Source organism: Schistocerca nitens, chromosome 1, assembly GCF_023898315.1.
Source record: "Schistocerca nitens isolate TAMUIC-IGC-003100 chromosome 1, iqSchNite1.1, whole genome shotgun sequence".
NCBI classification, from domain to species: domain Eukaryota; kingdom Metazoa; phylum Arthropoda; class Insecta; order Orthoptera; family Acrididae; genus Schistocerca; species Schistocerca nitens.
In genome coordinates, this window is record NC_064614.1 from 367,295,458 (window position 1) to 367,312,228 (window position 16,771).

General features: G+C 43.3%; 1 non-coding gene across 1 annotated transcript; it reads right to left on the reverse strand.

The window, feature by feature from the left end:
- Positions 1 to 16,413: 16,413 nt before the first annotated feature.
- Positions 16,414 to 16,487, reverse strand: Trnak-uuu (transfer RNA lysine (anticodon UUU)). Its single transcript has one exon. It is a non-coding gene; the product is annotated as a tRNA-Lys (tRNA).
- Between the last annotated feature and the right edge of the window lie 284 nt (positions 16,488 to 16,771).

A 16,771-nucleotide genomic window follows, 5' to 3' on the forward strand; every position in this document is an offset into this window, starting at 1 on the left:
AATTTGGGTCAGCTTTACAATGTATTCATTTGGCTTTAGAAAAGGAAGTAAAACTACAAATGAGATCGAAACGACGATACCTTCTTCGCCGAAAGAGTGCCACGGGTCAGGGAAGAATTGTGGTTGGTTCAGTGACTGGCAGCATTCGACCATATCAGCTGAAAGAAGACGCTGGCAGTCCTCATAGGAACTGATATTGAATAGTCAGGTAGAGAGCTGTGTGGAGATTGATTGACCATAGTAGCATTAGTATCAGGAGGGTATTTTTGCAATCGAAGGGAGAGTTACGAAGACGCAAGTGTGCTGATGAACAAGTGTTGCTGCAGAGACAGGCAGAGTATTTCATGAATGTGATGTCAAGAAAATGTTGTGGACTCGCAATACTTAGCTATTTTGATACTACGAAATTCCCGTAGAAGTCAACAAATTAGATCTGCTGTAGTCATCACGAAAGAGACGTTACTGTCTGACTGGCTGAAGTTGGATCTCCAGCCACGAAAGTGCTAGATTTAGAGCTTAGCCTCGTATTGACAGAAACTTTGATATTCAGAAGAAGTGAGGGAAATGCTACCAAAGTTCGGAAATAAAACGCCGGATGAGAAAGAAGAAGAGGTAAGGCAGTATGACATCGACCAAAAAAAGCCCTCAGTTATGTACAGATTGGCTATGAGTCTTTGATTCTCAAAAAAAGAAGCTCAATTGGGTACAGATTGACTATTATTCTTAAGAAGAAAGCCAATTAGTCACAATCGGTCTTGGGAAGAAAATGCCGACTGTACGACACCACCAAAGGGAAAAAGAAATGTTCTTTATGACACGGAGGAAGAAGAATTCATTTATTGTATGATTGCAGAAAGAAATAGCAGTAATCTGCGATGAGTGTGGGAGACAATGCAGAATGAAAAAGGTAAGTCACAAAGTATGTCTTTCAACGTACCGGAAGTATAAAGATTAGTAATAACAAAAATAAAGAGTCGTATGACGATTGTCGCGAGAATGAGTCGGCATATCGAATGATTTGTTTACATGACGAACGAAATAGGAGAAGATGATAGCGCAATACGCTACGGCACATTTAATGAAAGGCTGCGATGCTGTTACCATTGGCTGACGTCATCATCATGTAAGGTGCGTCACATACGAATCGCTGGAGGTGGATTCATTTGCATTTTTTGTGTGTCTCATATGGGCGTGAAAAGAACCAGTTACATCTATTAGATCGTTGAAAATATTAAGTCAGAATTTTGGTCTGCCAGGACGTTTTGTTGTAATTCATAATATGTGCGGCTGTAGGTAGACACACTAATTTAGCATACATTACTTCCAGCCAACTCTTCGCTCTGAGGTAAAGGTTTCATTCAGAGTAGTATCTTAGATCAAGAGATCTAAGCATCATTCTCCAAAACAGAGTAACGCGTTTTCAGTTCCAAAAGAGACACCCAAATTAAACAAAGTTGAGGCACTGGCTACAATCACGAACATTCATTTACATAAAATAGCCTTTTGAAATCTTACCACTTGCTACTGTAAGACAGATGCCATAAAAATGAGAAGTTCCTTACTTCTCCCAAAACTTCCCGTACGGGTGGTGGTATTAAGAAAAGTGTTAGCAATAATTAAAAGCTCATGAATACAAGTTATTACTTGAGTGCTTTTAGGCGCTAAGGCGGCAGCTGGTTTCCAGTTCCAATTTATTACACCGTTCTTTCAAATACCCCGAACAGAGAGGTAATTAAAGCACTTAATTAGATGGAGGCTGGTCGCTTGACTCCCTAATGACCGAGCGTTCGACCTAAATTGTGTGAGCTGCCTGATATATTGTCATACTCGATATTATCTGCCCATGTATATCTGAAACCTGGCCTGTTAGCAGCTCCATACAACGCCCTAACCGAAGACTCTAAAAATACGTGTGCGTTTGAGGAAAGCAGGGCCGCTATTCAACTTCCGGAGCTGTTGCGACACATGTCCTGCTTTTATCGTGAGGTGTCACGTAAGAGTGCACTATATATGTCACTTTCGCGCGGTACTCTTTATTAACAGCAGTCGTCATGGAACTTGCGAAAGTTGTATACTTTCTTTTGACCCGCCAGCCCAGCCGAAGTTACCAAGCCACGAAATGGAGGCACACGGTTGGAATTCAGTTCGTGAAGAAAGTTCGATCACCAATATTTGGCCGTAGGGGTAGAAGAAGTGCTGTAATGTCTTTCACGACATAAAATCGGTATCTTGGATTTAATCCTGAATGTCACACAGTACCTTACGGAGCGAGGAATCGATCAACAAAAGTACTTACGTTCCGTTCTGGAGGCTAATTTTACTGAAAGGCATGAACGTTAAATAATTCTGTCGAGCAGTTTGGAGCTCGCCAAATCGAGAAGTCGACCGCAAGCCGTTGTCAGCTTGGGACTGTAAGTTGTGGATGGGCCCTGCAGCGTGGAGTTATTGCCTTGATGTGTTTATCTGAAGTCGTGAAATAGTGGTCCTTCTTGATCAACAGAATTACTTTTCAAATGTAGAAAGCTTACGACAGTCGAAAGTGCGTTTCCGTGTGCCAGTTTGGAATTCTGTTTAATCTTTTAATATTCGTATTAGCAATATCTATTTTCTACAGTGAATTAAATAAAGTTAATACGTCGTTGACAAATGATAAAAATAAGGATAAGTGTTCACAGAACAAGGAAAATTACGTGTACAAGGAAATTACGTACTCCTGATTGAGAATTATGGAGAGTAAGATTGCAGTGTAATTGTAATTAGTGGCATTGTTGTAACCTGCCATTTTGAATACCTCACGTAATTTGATGAATTGCGATAACATTTCATCTCATACAAGAGGATGATGTATACTGGAAAGTAGCTAGGAAAATGGTTTATGGAAAATTATAATTCCATGGATGGAAAAGGTACGTTCAGTTCTTTGGTTATTTTAACTTCTCCCTGGTCTGTGACCGGGAACGGCGTACGATTGTACTTCTGATTATCTTAAGAATTTTCAGAATCGACGATCGCCGGAATTCTGCAGAGCCACAGAGATATTCCAGGTTCTAACTTTGACGACGAGATTCAGACAGAGTATGATTATGATCTGTAAATTCTAATTATTTTGTTTTGAAGACTTAAGGATTCAAAATAGTAACAAAATTTTTAGCTGGAAGTGTGGGAGATAGCTGTGTAAAAAATATTGGGGAAGCGACTTCTCTCGCCCTAAAAGTTCGATTCATGTAACTAGAAATTATTCAGTCATATTAATTTAACTTCAATTTCAGGGGGAGAGAAGTTAAAGTGTTGATTCCAGGCCCGTCTGTAAGGTATGGTAAGGTAAGTGGAGCAGCTTATTTGATGGTTTCTGGATGGATGCCATCAGGGTGCCAAACCTCTTTTGTTCTCTACTCCTTGGCCGTCATGGTGCCTTGCATTAGCTACACTGGGCCTATTGTGGGGCGGCGAATACGTTACTTCACTGGTTTAAAGTTTTGATGCCGTCTTTAATCACGTGAGCCTGGCAACTAATTTGGTGGTCAGCCAGAAAGGGAAGGGAAACATTCTGACCTTAGTTTCCAGTCTGCACGGCCACATTCCGGTCCAGCCCACTGAAAGAAAAGTGTCTATTTCCCATTTCTTTGCGGGATCAGGACTATGACTTTAGTAAAAGTTTAAAGTTCCAATCCAGATTTAATTTAATTAAAGTTTCTCACAAACACCACTTAAAATTGCGTTATGTTCAATTGAAAACAAGTCTTTCTAATTTAACAGCACCTTTAGCAGTTCAGAGGCGACCTCTACTGTAACTTCCTACCAGATTGTTTTTCGCCCTGACTAACATCACTCAATTGAAAGTTCGCAATAAATGTTCAAAAATTAATTCTCGCCATAAAAGTGGACATAAATTCACCACTTGCCACGCGGAATTGAATTTCACACGGACGGCACCCTAACAGTTATTTTACCGAATTCTAAACGATCCAGGACGGTGTACAGTCCTCGCGAGTTCACTATCCGTTTTCACTGCCAAATACGCGCTTGTCACAGCTCTGCTCTGACGTCATCCGAGGCAGAGCGCGACCAGACTTTTAACTGGCGTGGATCTCACAAAGGTGCCGGTGCGGACTGCCGAGAAAACATCTGTTGTCTGTCTATTTGCATACGGCGGCAGTCTACAAACGACATAATCTTTAATAAAATAGTTACCAATTACTTCAGAAACATCTTAATTTTTGCTGGTATGCAGATAGGCAGCTCGCTAGAATGAAAACTTTGCTTAATAGAATTTATTTAGTGGGACTAACGGTAGATCGTTACCTCTGAACCATAACTTTGCTAAGACTTATGTCAGTTGCTATTTATATTACAAGTCTTAAACTTGGTGTAGCTGTTGATATATTTTATCATCTGGTTTAACCAAAATCCTCTATCATTAAAATTTCAAGTACTTAATCTACAACACTTAGGTATATTTTAGTTACGAAATTAGTTTTTATTTAATTACTCAAAAACTATAAGAGGTAGATTAACGTGAACTCTCTGTTATTATTTCTGGGGTGTACTGAAGCATAAAACAAATTTTCAAGTTTCTAAGTCCATTATTTAGCGCCTCTGATTTTTCCGAAAAACGTGGACTCTGGCGTTAATTTTTGTTTTATGGTTTTGGAAACCAGCATCACTTATTTATAACTTCTAAGTGCACCTTCTGACAAAATTCTGGCTTCCTAGCGTCATTATTTAGTGCCTGTGATTGTTCTCTTAAAACAGCATTTTTCCGTAAACTATTACGTTTAGAACATCAAGACTTGGTATTTGGAAGATTATTACACTAAACTATAACTTAACAATGTTTTAAACATAAATTTTGATTTTTAATTTCATACTAAATTGTGGTGCAATACTTGTGCGCTACATGCAGACGCGTTAAGGTGACGTGGCGCTATTAGCAGTGAACTGGGGTAAGTCCCGGCGCACTCACTCGCCTCTGTATCTCACACATGATACAGCGCTTGGTTTGCTTCACTATGAATGCCCACGTGAATCTTCCGCCCAGGTTGTCTCCGTCCCGCTGTACAGGTATAAAGGAGCTGTTTCTCTGGAAGACGGCGAATCCACGCCCTCCTATCGGCATGGTGATGAAGGTATCGGGATGCATCGGACAACGCAACGCTCTGCCACTGCACCAACGTCCAGTGCCGATGGTCAAGTGCACATATCAGTCGTGGTTTACGATGTGGTGGTGTTAACACTGGCACACGCATGAGCCGTCGGCTACGGTGGCCTTTCGTTGGGAGTGTTCGGTGCACTGTGTGTTCAGACATGTTGTGGACTGACAAGAGCAGCCAGTCCACAATGAAGTAGCCGATAGGGCACGCGTCAAATCACGCCGTCTTGCGTTAAATCTGAAACAGGATATGTGGTAAAAGCTATAAGGAAAAGAACGGAGCTTCTCATATACTTATCTTTAATTTCTTCTTGTACATCTCTATGGTGAACACAAGTGAGACTCTCTCCAGATATGGATAACTGCGCCTTGCTAGGTCGTCCGTACTACTGGGGCGAGTTCTAGTCAGTCTCTCGAGACCTGCCATGTGGTGGCGCTCGGTCTGCGATAACACAGTGGCGACACGCGGGTCCGACATGTACTAGAGGACCGCGGCCGATTTAAGCTACCACCTAGCAAGTGTGGTGTCTGACGGTGACACCACAAGACACACTTGTACTCTGCCCAGCAGTGAAGTCTGATTTTAGTTCCGCCACAGTTCGCCGTCTGCCTTGTTTTTCCAGTCTGCCCAGCCTACGACGTCCGACATCTGTAAGGAGGGCTGCCCGCCCAACCCCATGACGTCTAGACGTGGTTTCACCCTGCTTTCGCCACGTGTTGGAGACATTCACCACGGCACTTCTCGAAGACCCGACGAGTAGTGCAGTTTCCGAAATGCTCGTGTCGAGCCTCCAGGCCATCACAATGTGAAATAGATCGTGCGCCTTCCCTATTCTACACACGGAGAACACGCTCAGTGATACTACATGCACCGTGCGTGTGTCTGACTAGCAGTCATTCCTTCACTAGGTGAGGCTGCTATCGCCTGGAGCCGGTTCATATCGATGATAGGTCAGTGGTCACAATGTTCTGGCTGATCAGTGTATGTGTCCCAGTGGTCTTTCCTGGCCTTGTGTAGTCCGTCTTTGTATCGTATTTTAGTGTCGCACTGTTGTTGAAGTCTAATTTCTCTTTCCTGTGCTGTCTTTGATTTTTGATATTATCGTCGTTAATCACTAGTGTCTTTTCTTAGCCCCGTTAATAGTGTTGACCATGGTGCCCTTTGTTTTGGTGCGAAGCGTGCTGTAGATACTGCTGTAGCTTGTGCTCTCTGTAAGACGTCTGTAGGAACATGAGCTCTGTAATCTATGCTTCCTATATAGATTATGGATATATAGAGGAAACTCTTCAGTTTTCGCCAGTTTACTTTGTGTCGCAACAACTTTGGATGTTGTGATGTGTCTGTATCTGTCTGTTTTTTCTTTAATGTATATAACTATTGCGTTATGATCACTGAGTGTTCTCGTATCGAGCACTTACCAGTTCGTTACCTGTATTAATGATCCGCTACTTGCTAGAGAAATGTGTACGTTGCTGCCTGCTCCGCTGTTTCCGTGGTAAGCTGGCGGTTGGCCTAGTTTACTTCAAGCGAAATGATTACATTCGTTTGTAGCGTCGACTATTATTTGTCCTCTGGCGTCCAGAGGGTTGACCCAGCATTTATGTCTGTTAACTAGTCATCTACCATTAGTAAATCGCGCAATATCTTTTATTACTTTAGCAAAAGCCTCTGTATGAAATGAGTACTGAGCGTAGATCGAAGAGATGATCCATGCTTCCCCACCTAAAGTTGTTTCGACAGTAACCAAATGTTGTGTGCATAGCTATGTTATTTGCGTTAGTGTAATGTTAGTGTTTACTACAACGAATTCAGCATTGGCCTTGTTTGTACTGACTCGGACAGCCTGGAATTCTTCCACCTCGTGCGCACGGATTTTGTAGACACAATATGTCCGCGCATACCTCGTACACCAGCCTGCCAAGCTCTGCGTCCACCGTCGAGCAACTCACCCAAACAGATTGGCTGCAAGACTTTCTATATGGGAATTTAGTAAAAACAAAGAATTCGTCCCCCTCTGTGTGTAATAGAGGTACACGCGTCCATGCGCCGTTACCAAGTCCTCGCAGACATTGTCAAGGTCTTCAGCTCTTTGTCCACATGTTTTGTGTTAAATATTACAGAATTCGAGTTGATCTGTTGGTAGGTTTTGGGTTCGCAGGATCATTCTGTTTGTCTGTTCAATCGTGGGGTAGCATATAGTGTCGCCCAATGGGTGAGTCAGTCTTGTTACCAGTTCAAAAATGGTTCAAATGGCTCTGAGCACTATGGGACTCAACTTCTGAGGTCATTAGTCCCCTAGAACTTAGAACTAGTTAAACCTAACTAACCTAAGGACATCACAAACATCCATGCCCGAGGCAGGATTCGAACCTGCGACCGTAGCGGCCTTGCGGTTCCAGACTGCAGCGCCTCTAACCGCACGGCCACCTCGGCCGGCTCTTGTTACCAGTCTTACAAGGCAACCTCCCCATCGCACCCCCCTCAGATTTAGTTATAAGTTGGCACAGTGGATAGACCTTGAAAAACTGAACACAGATCAATCGAGAAAACAGGAAGAAGTTGTGTGGAACAATGAAAAAAAAAGCAAAATATACAAACTGAGTAGTCCATGCGCAAGATAGGTAACATCAAGGATACTGTGAGCTCAGGAGCGCCGTGCTCCCGTGATTAGCGTGAGCAGCTGCTGAAAGAAAGGTCCTTGGTTCAAGTCTTCACTTGAGCGGAAAGTTTTAATTTTTTATTTTCAGACAATTATCAAAGTTCAGGCACTCAAACATAATCAACTTCGCTCTCCAAAATTCCGGGGCATGTTCAGATTTGCTTGGACATATGCAGAATTTGACGGTCTACACACGGAAAAATTTGAAAACGTTAAAAACATATGTTTTAACAGAGCACAGGGAAAACTGTGCGGCTGTGAAACTGTTGCATTCATTTGTTGCAGTTTATGTGACAAACTCTTATGTTTTCATCACTTTTTTGGGAGTGATTATCACATCCACAAGGAAGCCTAAATCGGGCAAGGTAGAAGAATCTTTTTACCCATTCGCCAAGTGCACATGTTAGATGGGCCAACAACATATTCCTGTCATGTGACGCAGATGCGTCACCAGTGTCGTATAGAATATATCAGATGTGTTTTCCTGTGGAGGAATCGGTTGACCTATGACCTTGTGATCAAATGTTTTCGGTTTCCATTGGACGTCCTTTCGTCTACTAATCGCACAGTTTTGCGGTGCGGTCGCAAAACACAGACACTAAACTTATTACAGTGAACAGAAACGTCAATGAACGAACGGACGGATCATATCTTTGCTAAAATAAAGAAAGTAAAACTTTGAGTCGAGGGAAGACTTGAACCAAGGACCTCTCATTCCGGAGCTGCTCACGCTAACCACGGAACCACGGTGCTCGTAAGCTCACCATATCCTTAATGTTGCTTATCTTGCGCATGGACTACTCAGTTTGTATATTTTGCTTCTTTTTCATAGTTCCACACAACGTCTTCCTGTTTTCTCGATTGATCTGTGTTCAGTTTCTCAAGACCTATTCACTGCGCCAACTTATAACTAAATCTGAGGGGGGTGCGATGGGGACGTTCCCTTGTTAGTGTAGTTTGAAAGATCCCTTTCTTTTCCAGTCGACTTAGGCACAAGTTCTCTTCGATATCATCGTAGCCTATTTTGTTTGTTACTTCAAGGCTTTGTAACTTTGCCTGATATACTGTGTCGTGGTGTTTATCTCCTGATGTAGTTTCCGGTTTTGAGAGATGTGGTGTCTCGTCAGTTCAAGATTGTTGTGATTTTTCAATGTGAGCTTTTTGTATGTTCATGTTGTTTTTAGCATCCGTAATGCGTGTGGCCACTGACTGACTTACTCAATGACTGACTGATGAACATTTGAGCAACTCTATTCGAATGGCAGCCACTAAACAGTCTCCCAACACTAAACAACATCTTGATGACAGAAAAAAGTGCCATCCTTCTCATTAATGTTACTAAGTCCAATAGAAAAGTCTTATTTACATTTGTAATTTCTTGCTAATAACATTTCATTTTCTTTCACATGTGCAATTCAACTTTAATTTCTTTTTCTTATACACAGTTTAATTAAAATTAATTTCCCATTAACCAGAAATGTAAGTTTATAGGCAATAAAAAATATTAGATTTTCTAAAAAGTTCTTATTTCTGTCCCAGTTCCTTTCGTTAATTCACAGTAGGATTCAAAAAGAGTACGGTAACTCAGAAACTTCTTAAGCTTGGCGGCCACTAGTCTAGACCAGCGCTTCTGACAAGCGTGTCGCGATAAATTGGTTCGTCGCGAATACATCTCAGATGTGCCGTGAAAATTCTAATAGCTTCCCCAGATACTATATCTGGAAAACAAAATTTTTATCCCCAAATCGATTCTTAGAGTAGCCCAGTTTGTAAGATATAGCCCACCATTGTACGTGACAATATTCATTTAAAGAGGTATCGTATCATAATACACACTTGAAAAAAAGTTTTGCATCAGCTCGGTTCCGAGAGTACCGGAACCTGTACAGAAAATTGAAACAGAGATCAACATAAATATCATTTCCGCCCTTTTTATTGCTCGTGAAAACCACACATTGCATGTTGTACCACGATGCAGCGACACCTTCAGAGGTGGTGGTCCAGATAGCTGTACACATCGGTACCTCTAATTCCGGCTGGAGTGGCCGAGCGGTTCTAGGAGCATCAGTCTGGAACCGCGCGACAGCTACGGTCACAGGTTCGAATCCTGTCTTGGGTATGGATGAGTGTGATGTCCTTAGGTTAGTTAGGTTTAATTAGTTATAAGTTCTAGGGGACTGATGACCTCAGATATTGAGTACCATAGTGCTCAGAGACATTTGAACAATTTGGTACCTCTAATACCCAGTAACAGGTCCTCTTGCTCTGATGCACCACTGTATTCGTCGTGGCATACTATCCACAAGTTCGCCAGCTCTGTTGGTCCAGATTGTCCCACTCCTCAACGGCGATTCGGCGTAGATCCCTCAGAGTGGTTGGTGGGTCACGTCGTCCGTAAACAGGTCTTTCCAATCTATCCCAGGCGTGTTCGATAGGGTTCATGTCTCGAGAACATGCTGGTCACTCTAGTTGAGCGATGTCGTTATTCTGAAGGAAGTCATTCGCAAGATGTGCACGATGGGGGCGCGAATTGTCGTCCATGAAGACGGATGCCTCGCTACTATGCTGCCAATATTGTTGCAGTATTGGTCAGAGGATGGCATTCAAGTATCGTATAATCGTTACGGCGCCTTCCGTGACCACCAGCGACGTACGTCGGCCCCACATAATGCCACCCCAAAACAGCTGGAAACCTCCACCTTGGTGCACTCGCTGGACAGTGTGTCTAAGGCGTTCGGCCTGACATGGTTGCCACCAAACACGTCTCCGACGATTGTCTGGTTGAAGCTATATGCGACACGCATCGTTGAAGAGAACGTGATGCCAGTCCTGAGCTGTCAATTCGGCATCTTGTTAGGCCCATCTGTACCGCGCTGCATGGTATCGTGGTTGCAAAGATGGACCTCGCCATGGACGTCAGGAGTGAAGTTGCGCATCATGCAGCCTATTGCGCACAGTTTGAGTCGTAATACGACGTCCTGTGGCTACACGAAAAGCATTATTTAACATGTTGGTGTTGCTGTCAGGGTTCCTCCGAGCCATAATCCGTAGGTAACGGTCAACAACTGTAGTAGTAAAGTAGTAACCTTTGGGCAGCCTGAGTGAGGCATGCCATCGACAGCTCTTGTCTCTCTGTATCTCCTCCATGTCAGAACAACGTCGCTTTGGATCACTCCGAGACCGCTGGGCACTTCCCTTGCTGAGAGCCCTTCCTGGCACAAACAATGCGGACGGGATCGAATGGCGGTATTGATCATGTAGGCATGTTTGAACTAAATAAAACACGTGCCGTGTACCTCCTTCCTGGTGGAATGACGGGAACTGATCGGCTGTCGGAGCCCCTCCGTCTAATAGGCGCTGCTCATGCATGGTTGTTTGTATCTTTGGGCGGGTTTAGTGACATGTCTGAACAGTCAAAGGGACTGTGTCTGTGTATAGAATGTCCACAGTCAACGTCTTTCTTCAGAAATTCTGGGAACCGGGTTGATGCAAAACTCTTTTTGATGTGTGTAAGTACATATTTTTTCCATTCAACTCTGAAACGCTATAAGTTTTGCTTTTTTTGCATCACGGAAAAAATCATGTGTAGGGTTGCTACGAAAGTCTGAAAAGCGCCGCCTCTTTACAATTGGCACTTCATCCATATGCAAATATGCCCAAACTCGTATTAAAAACTAGCCGCGTGTCTGCTATCGTGAGACCTTAACTGATAAGCGATTTAGGGGGCAGAAATACCCAAGTGGTTTGTATTGAATCTGCACAAGGGGTGTAACACAATCTTATAATGGCTCTGATAAAAAACCTATGTGGGTGGCTAACCTCTTGTATTTTTTTTTCATTACATTAATTTATCAAAGTTCCCCTCCAAAAATAATGATGGGAAAGGAGTCTGGTGAGTTTCTGTTTGACAGATAAATACTCTCCTAAAAATTTACAACTGCGTTTATTTTATTTATATGGAACACAAAACTGACCATGAATTTGTACAAGGAACAATAATGTATATTAAGATAAACCAAAAATGCAAATAATCCTACCTTCATAAAGGTGCTGGCAAGAACCTATAACAAACGACGCTGCGTGGAATCTAGTGTACTTCTCTACTACAAGAAGAGAGTGCAAATAGAACAGTTGAAATGTATAATACCGATAAACAAGTGGGTAATCGGACACAGTAGCGTTGTATCATCTAAAGAGGGAAAGTGTTTATACAGATGCGATCGCTGAGAAGCCTGAATTCGCATTTTGGATGGCTGAAAAATCAGCTCAAACCTTACAGGCTGCATGTATTACCGACAGACAGCGCGAAGTGGCGTGATAATGACGGCTACATCTGGTAATCGGCTCCACTGCATGGAGATGGGCTCCGCCTTGGAGAACGATCGAAGCGCTAGCACGACAATAACAATACGGGTGGCCGGACGAGTGAAACTGCAGATGAAATTGTTTTGCAGCAAGGGCGGAAAAGTACGCGACCGCTTCCTGCGGCAGCCAGGAACCAAATCCCGCCTCCATAGAACGACCTCTCAGCTGTGCCAGAACTCGGCCAGGCGTCGTCGATAAAGAAAGCTTTCGCCAATTATGGACCTACAATAAAGTCGCCTTGACTCACACTACCGTACTCCATCAACCTAAGTGCCATTTCTTCCCGCCAATTCCCGACGGCGAATGGAAAGGTGTGCAGGAGTAACAGTCGAGCGGCCCATCACAGCCTCAGCCAGGATTTTTATGTCAGAAGCTTTCTGACTACGGGCGCCACCAGAATATGATAATTGGGCTGTGACGTGTGGCGCCATTCTGTCGGCTATCCTGCGGAGCTCGGCAACCATTTCTCCGAAAAATCCCAAAACACGAGGCTTTCGCAAGAAAACTGTCCTCAGGCACTGTAAAAATAGATAACTTTCGTCACTCTAGTCATTGTGACCTGACATCAAAACAGAAAGCCGCAGCCATGGGTTGGGACTCCGCCCACATTTCTCATTGACAAGATATCCTGCCACTTCCTGCTACTGTGAGCGGTTCACCTCCTCACAGCCGAAAAGTTCCCTCTCATCTCCTACGTGATATAAAAGAATTACGATATGCATGCATCCTACTGCCGATCATGTACATGCCAATGCATAACGTTCGATTACCTACTTTGCATGACAGTGTAATACGGTAGCGAAAATTTGCGTGTATGCAAATTCAGATTTTTTAAATGTAAGACAGGCTGGTTTGATGGTCCTTAAAAAGTGTATGAAGAGGCCAGAGAGCCTGCCATCTTGCAGTACTGCAATGACAAAAAGGGAGAATAAGAGTCATAAAATGCCTAAAAAGGACTTGAAAGGTCTGCCAAAAATTATGTAGACTGGAAAGGCCGCCAGTTCAGTAAAATATTTATAATAACATCTGTACTCTTTTAAGATAACAAATAATGAGCCGGTTATTTTCGATTAATGACGATCGATGAACAAATTATCCAGAAAAATAAACACAAACGATTTTGTGTTAACCTTATATTATGCATACATATTTGTTGCTTGTTTGTTTCTAAGTATACAAATGTATCGAAGCTTTTAACACAAACAGTTACATTTTTACTGACTTGTTTTATACTGTTCGCAGATGATACGGTTGGGTAGAAGAAGATGGCAACACCTGAAGATACTAACGATTTGCTGAGGAATCTATAGTGAACTGATGAATGGCAGTTGACCCTTAATGCAAGTAAATGTAACATTGTGCATATATAAGAAAAGATGTCAACTACTGTACAACTACATTACTTGTGAGAAATTATCGCTCAGAGTCTGATTAGCAAAAGAAAAAGAAAAAAATTGGTTCCGGTATTGTGACCTTTCGGGGAGGCGGATGTTTTTGAAATTTAGACTTCTTAAAACGTTACTTTAACACTTCCCTGTGCATTTTAAAAGTGCGAAGGCTACAACTGTACTGGTAAGAGATAAAGTTCTATAGTACCAAATCTCAAAACGTGCGGTTCTGATTTTTTTTTTTCGTCAGAGATACTTTACGGCATACCGGTGCGTACCGTTACAAATCAAGAACTGGAATCGCTGGAAACAGTAACCACCGTAAAATATTTAGGAGCAACCTAGAGTGAAATCGCTGCATAAAGAAAATAGTAGGAAAAGCAGCTGTCACACTAAGATCCATTGGAAGCGTCCTCAGGAAATGTAATTCATCCACTACACAAGTGCATTAAAAGGTGCTTTTTCGACCAATTTTTTAGTATTGTTCACCAGTTTGAGACCCTTAACAGCTAGGAATGTTGGAAGAGACTCACAAGACCGAACAGACAGCGGCGCGTTTCGTCACGGGATCGTTTAGTCGGAGCGGGATCGTTACAGAGATGCTCAAGAAACTCCAGTGGTATACGATACAAGAGAGCAAGAGAGGCGTTTTGCGTCACGGAGAGGTTTTCTATTGATATTTCGAATGAGTACTTTCCGCAAAGAGTCGCACAACGTGCTACTTCCTTCCGCAGACGTCTCGCGAAATGACCACAACGAAAAAGAGAAATTGGAGACAGTACAGGCGCCGGCCGGGGTGGCCGAGCGGTTCTAGACGCTACAGTCCTGAAAAGCGCGACCGCTACGGTCGCAGATTCGAATCCTGCCTCGGGCATGGATGTGTGCGATGTCCTTAGGTTAGTTAGGTTTAAGTAGTTCTAAGTTCTAGGGGACTGATGACCTCAGAAGTTAAGTCCCATAGTGCTCAGAGCCATTTGAACCAGTACAGACGCGCGAAATGCAAATGGAACAGGGAAGGAAGGATCAGTTAGTGGCACCATAAGTACCCTGCGCCACACACCGTCAGGTGGCTTGCAGAGTATTTATGTAGATGCAGACGTGCGAAACGTGTGTCTAGCCTATTCTAACGCCTCATGCTGCAGTGGGTCTCTGAAAAACCTGGAATCTCTGCTCCGCGCATGTAGGGCCGACTTTACGTGTCCTTTTGGCCTACAACATGGGCGTACGTAGAGCTGGCAGTGTCCGGTAGGGAGAGCAGAGGCGCCATGTTCCCCCAGCGTCGGGGGAACAGCCCCGGGCCGCAGAGCGCGGTGCGGGATGAGGGGTGCGGGTGAGCGGTGTGCCGAATGGGCCGCGCAGAGTACAACAGAGCCGCCGCACGGCGGGCAGTTAGTGCTGGTGGAGAAAGCAGCGACCAAGCCAGGCAAAACGAGCCCAGCCGAGCTGACACTTTCACAGGGCAGTGCTTTCGCGACACTAGGCACGCCTGTGCCAGGACGATTGCTGCACAGTCAAACCGTGCTGCGTAACACCACACCCCGTAACACTAGCGTGCGAGGAAAATAGGGGAAAAATTGGCCAAGTGCGAGTAGGACTAGCGCACTGAGGGTTTATTCCGAACTTAATTAGGAGAATCGAGAGTCTTAACGGTATTTGCTTGTTTTCGATATAGATACTGACAAGATATCAGTTCTGGGAATTTCAAGACCGTGTCAAAATCTCTATAGTAGTTCCTCAGACTAGCCCGAACGTACAAGAAGAACTGAGCAGGAGACTTCAGTTTGTATATGTAGATAAAGAAGACTTAATAAAATGTTTTTAATTTACTTACTGAAGCATGACTACAACTTAGGCCCTATACTTTGTTTTCAAATGATTCAAATGGCTCTGTAGCGCCTAGAACCGCTCGGCCACCCCGGCCGGCACTTTGTTTTCACTCAGTAATGTTCGTCTATTATGCTTTTCAGTATGATGAATGCGATGTATCTTCTAATGGGAAAAATATGTTTTTGTGCGATATAATTGCATTGTAACAATTTTCAGATTTTTTGTTTTACTTGCACTGTAAAATCGTGGTTCTTGTCAAATTTCATGATTCCAGGTCAACGGGAAGTATCCTATAGATTTTGAGAAGTGAGTTTTCGAGTATCAAAATATGTGACGTAAGTGGCCTTATCTTTCGACTGAGTTGACTTACAAGCTTAAAATTTTCGCATTGCCAAGAGACTATAGACCATAATATTTGACCTTGGTGCTTCTACTCATACCTGAGAAAAAGGTTCTTAACAGTCAAACAAACAGAAAAATGGATAGACTGACAAAAAAGTGATCATATAAGGGTTCCGTTTTTACAGAACGAGGTACGGAACCCCAAGAAAAAGTTATTTCCTTCGAAATTAGGGATGCAGTGGAGCTTCGCTACCGATTTTGAAAGACACGAATTTCCGATTTAAATGTACCTCCAGTTCGATCAACAGCGATTTCGGCACGAAGGTTTTAATAGAGAACGAAGCTTTATAGTTTCAGCGAAAGCATTCAAAAATAAAAACGCCACACACAGCAGCAGCAATGTTGCTAGCCGAATACCTCAAGCCACTGAAGGACGTTTCTGTCTCTCGTATTGCCTCAGCTGCAAACAGCCACCGCAGTTGGAAGAATTTCCCAAGAAGTCATGTGCCAGAGCAAGGCAACCTACTTGTTCTCATACCGCTTCTGACGCCAACATTCCTTTTTTCCCCTTTTGTGATTTGCTTTCATTAGTGGTAAATATACGACAATAAATGATAACTAACTGAAACCCTCAGCTGCCGACAGGTGTTGATATACCTCGATGTGGACAGCTGAAAATGTGTGCCCAAACCGGGACTCGAACCCAGGATCTCCTGCTTAAATGGCAGACGCTCTATCCATCTGAGCCACCCAGGACACAGATGGCTAGCGCGACTGCAGGGACTTATCCCTTGCACGCCTCCCGTGAGACTCACATTCCCAACTGTCCACAGTTCTACAAATGTAATGTACCTTATAGACATTTGCCCATTCACTCATTACTCGCGCACGCTATATATATAGGGTGTTTCAAAAATGACCGGTATATTTGAAACGGCAATAAAAACTAAACGAGCAGCGATAGAAATACACCGTTTGTTGCAATATGCTTGGGACAACAGTACATTTTCAGGCGGACAAACTTTCGAAATTACTGTAGT